The 4507-nt window shown below is 39.9% G+C and overlaps 1 non-coding gene across 1 annotated transcript; it reads left to right on the forward strand.

Moving 5' to 3' along the window:
• Positions 1-871: 871 nt before the first annotated feature.
• LOC120886022 (small nucleolar RNA SNORA76) lies at positions 872-984 on the forward strand. The gene has a single exon (XR_005728801.1). It is a non-coding gene; the product is annotated as a small nucleolar RNA SNORA76 (small nucleolar RNA).
• The last annotated feature ends 3523 nt before the right edge of the window (positions 985-4507 follow it).

Below are 4507 nucleotides of genomic sequence, written 5' to 3' on the forward strand. Positions count from 1 at the left end.
TTTCATAGGCAAAGCTACCAAATAACCTGATTTAAAATGAGCAAAGGGATTAAATCAATGTTTTTCCAGAGAAAAACTAAAAATGAGCAACAGATGTAGAAAAGACACTTGGCACCACTACTATCCAGTGAAATGGGAACCAGGACTACAAGGAACTGTCACCTCCCACATTTTAACATGGGTGTTACCAAAAGCAGAGGCAAAAGTTGGTCAGGATGCAGAGAAAAGAAGGCACCGGCACACTTTGGGCATCCACTTGAGGCAGATGTGGTGTGGAACAGCCTGGAGGGTCCTCAACATGCTTTAAACATAGGACCACCACACATGATCCAGCAGACTCTCTTCTGGGATATGCCCTCCCCTCAAAAATAACTGAACCAGCACCTCTTAGAGACATCTGCACCCCAGGTTTTATTGCAACATCATTCCCAGTAGCAGAGACATGGAATCATCCTAAGTGTCCAAAGATGGTAAATGGATTAATGGATTTTGGCACATGTGTGTGTATGAATATTATTCAGCCTTAAAAAAGGAAAATACTGCTGTTTGCCATAACATGGATACACTTGTAAACCTGGAACACATTATGCTGAGTAGGAGAAGTGAGAACAAGAAAGGAGAGTACTGCCCAGTCACACCTGTGAGTAGTGTCTAGTAAGTCCCAAGATGCATACAGAGCATAAAAACTGGGGTTGACAACATGGCCTTTTGATTGGAAGTCTGCTGAAAGTAGATTTAAGATGCTCTTAACACATGCATGCACACAATGATGAAGGTAGTTTGGTTTGCTAATTGCACTAGTCATTTTACTGTATATATGTGTATCAAAACAGCATGTTGTATACCTTAAGCATTCATTAAGAAAAAAATTGGGCTGCACCTGCACGTGGCGCCAGGGGTCAGGCTGCAGCGCCAGAGGACATGCTCACACATAACTGGGGCCACCTGTTTTGATGGCAGCCCTTTGAACTGTGAGCTACATAGCAAAAAAGAAAGAAAGAAAAAAGAAAAAGAAAACAGTTGGGCTGTTAGGATACTTTATATTTGACAATTCCGTGTCCTCACCTTCCACCAAACACAAAATGGTCTTGCTGTGCCTCATTTTGATGATTAATCACCATCAATGTAGTGTGTACTTTGCTTGCTGGAGTGAAATTAGGGTTCCGTGGTATGTAGTGACATGTGTCATAGCTTCTGTCACTGACCTATGTGAGGGGCAGGCATGCCTTTGTGCTGTCTATTTACCCATACCAAGGAAGTCAGCTTCTCAGTGAGTGCAAGGCAGGGGCCAGAGAACGTGGCTACTCAGTAGCATAGCCTGAGCCAGAGTGCAAGCCCCTTGACTTCAAGCCAGGCCGTGCTGGTGCTTCTTATCACATCACATCCTGCTTTGCTACTGGGTCATTTAAGTCTCATTTAAAACAACTGTGGTTGACCTTTCAATCATGAGCACCAGCACCAAGTGAGAACACATCCACACATCCCCAGTAGCAGCCTCAGCACCAGCAGCACCAGCAGCACCAGCAGCAGCACCACCATCTTGCCGCTACCAACATCAGCACCATCTTCATCAGCATCAATAATTACGTTGTCTCCTCTTCCTCCAGTGCTCTTCTGTATTAAAAAAGCCAACTTTAGCACCATCTTCATCAGCATCAATAATTACGTTGTCTCCTCTTCCTCCAGTGCTCTTCTGTATTAAAAAAAGCCAACTTTAGTGTCTCCATTGATTTTCAGCCACAAATATATCATTTCCCCCTCCATATTTCCCAATAAAAATATTTCCTCAGGAATGCAAGAAACAAACATAAAGATATTAAAGAAATTCAATTGAGGTGATGTGAAGCTCCTAGTCACATTTATCCTATTTCTGGAGTTGAAGTGGTTTCTTATTGCATTGGGAAGGAGAATGCTTTCACACATTTCAGCAAGCCTAGGGAGGCAAAGATGCTTGAGACAGGTGTTAAAATGTTATTCCATTATTTAGGGACAAAATTAAGGTTAAAGCCACCCTAGTACTTACTGTGTAAATACTCTCTCTTGAATATTGATGCTTCTGAAGATTCTTCATGTTTAATTTTTTTTTTTTTGCTTTTTATACAAGTATCTCCTGACTCTTCTATTAAACATAATAATGAAAAAGACTTTTTGTCTCTATGTCATCTTACCTTTCTTTGTCTTCAGTGCAATTAAAACTACCTGGAATTATATTATTGCAGTTTTTCTATGGCTTGCAGGGAAACAGCATGATGACAGGGAATCTGCTTTTGCCTCGTTGTATGTAGAACAGTGTGTATATTGGATGCCATTTGCCATCTCAAGTTTTTTTTTTTTTTGTATAGTTGCTGTTCTTTGACGTTCATCCTTAAGAAAACAAGCAAACAAACCAAACAAGCCAGGAGCGTGAATGCTACCTCCACAGTCATCCCTCCAGGGTGCTACCAAAGCAGACAGCTCACACTCCACTGAATGTGGGCCATCGACACTGTGGAAGAACATGGAAGCTAAACAGGGCTTACCAAAGTTCAATGATTGAAGTCCCTTCTAGTTTACATATTTTGACATAAAAAAGGCTTCAGATACAAGATAACAGACATATCTGAAATTATTTATCTGAGAACATTTTTATTCAACAGACACACTCTCCATGGCTCCACAAGCCCCACTAACAGGAAATAAAGCTCTGTTGCTATCCAGGTGACCTGTCCTAGTACTCGATCCTTCCCCGGTCAGTGAGAAAATCACCTAGAGAGAGAAGTCTCTGGTTTTTCCTTAGTGTGGATAATGCTTGCAGAGGACTCTGTTTGAAAACAACTGAAACTATTCTTCCTAACATCATTAGCATCCCCACTGTGCGTCTATACGGTGAAGTTAGACAAACTATAGGTCCTTTCATTGCATGGGACCTTAATCAGAATTTGGTCTAGAGCTGAAGCTGGTTGCAGAGTCTTTCTGCAGGTCGTGTTCATTCCAGTAGTGGAAACTTCATGAGACCTGGAAAAGAGCTGGCGGGAACTGCAGAGGAATATACTGCTGTTGTTTGTTTCTCTTCTTCTTTTTTTTTGTCTTCATTCTCCCTAATTAATTCTTTATTTCTTATTTTTTTCAATTCTGATGTCTTATTTATGACAACAGAATGCATTACAATTCATATTACACATATAAAGCACAGTTTTTCATATCTCTGGTTGTACACAAAGTAGAGTTATATCTTTCGTGTCTTCTTAGATGTACTTAGGGAAATGATGACCATCACATTCCACCATCTTTCCTACCCCTATTTCCCCTCCCTCCCCTTTGCCTTATCTGGAATTCATTTAATCTCCCCCACCCCAGCATAGCATATTATAGATCAGCATCCTTAGATCAGAGAAATCATTCAGCATTTGGTTTTTTGGAATTGACTAATTTTTACTTAGAATTATATTCTCCAGCTTCATCCATTTACCTGCAAATGCCATGATTTTATTCTCTTTTATTGCTGAGTGATATTCCATTGTGTATATATACCCCATTTTTTTTATCCATTCATCCACTGAAGGGCATCTAGATTGGCATCACAGTTTAGCTATTGTGAATTGTGCTGCTATAAACATTGATGTGGCCATGTCCCTAAAGTATGATGTTTTTAAGTCCTTTGGGTATAGACCAAGAAGAGGGATATTTGGGTCAAATGGTGGTTCCAGTCCCAGTTCTCCAAGGACTCTCCATACTTCTTTCCATATTGGCTGCACCAATTTGCAGTCCCACCAGCAGTGTATGAGTGTGCCTTTTCCCCACATCCTCGCCAACACTTATTGTCGTCTTGTATTCTTAATAGCTGCCATTCTGACTGGAGTGAGATGAACTCTTAGAGTGGTTTAGATTTGCTTCTCTCTAATTGCTAGAGATGATGAACATTTTTTCATATATTTGTTGATTGATTGTATATCTTCTTCTGAGAAATGTATGTTCAATTTCTTGGCCCATTTATTGATTAAGTTATTTTTTTTTTTGGTGTTAAGATTTTAGATTTCTTTATATATTCTAGAGATTAGTGCTCTATCTGATTTGCATGTAGTAAGAATTTGATCCCGATTAGTAGGCTCTCTATTCACCTCACTGATTGTTTCTTTTGCTGAGAAGAAGCTTTTCAGTTTGAATCCCCATCCCATTTATTGATTCTTGATATGAATTCTTGCACTATAGGAATCTCATTGGGAAGTTGCGGCCTAATCCCACGTGATAAAGATTTGAGCCTACTTTTTCTAGGATGCAGTGTTTCTGGTTTAATTCCTAGGTCCCTGATCCACTTTTGAGTTGAGTTTTGTGCATGGTGAGAGATAGGGGTTTAATTTCATTTTGTTGCATATGGATATCCAACTTTCCAGCACCATTTGTTGAAGAGTCTATCTTTTCTCCAATGTACGGTTTTTGGCAGCTTTGTCAAATATAAGATAACTGTAATTTTGTGGGTTATTCTCTGTGTCCTCTATTCTGTACAGTTGGTCTACATGTCTATTTTGGT

Source organism: Ictidomys tridecemlineatus, chromosome 1 (genome assembly GCF_052094955.1).
Source record: "Ictidomys tridecemlineatus isolate mIctTri1 chromosome 1, mIctTri1.hap1, whole genome shotgun sequence".
NCBI classification, from domain to species: Eukaryota; Metazoa; Chordata; class Mammalia; order Rodentia; family Sciuridae; genus Ictidomys; species Ictidomys tridecemlineatus.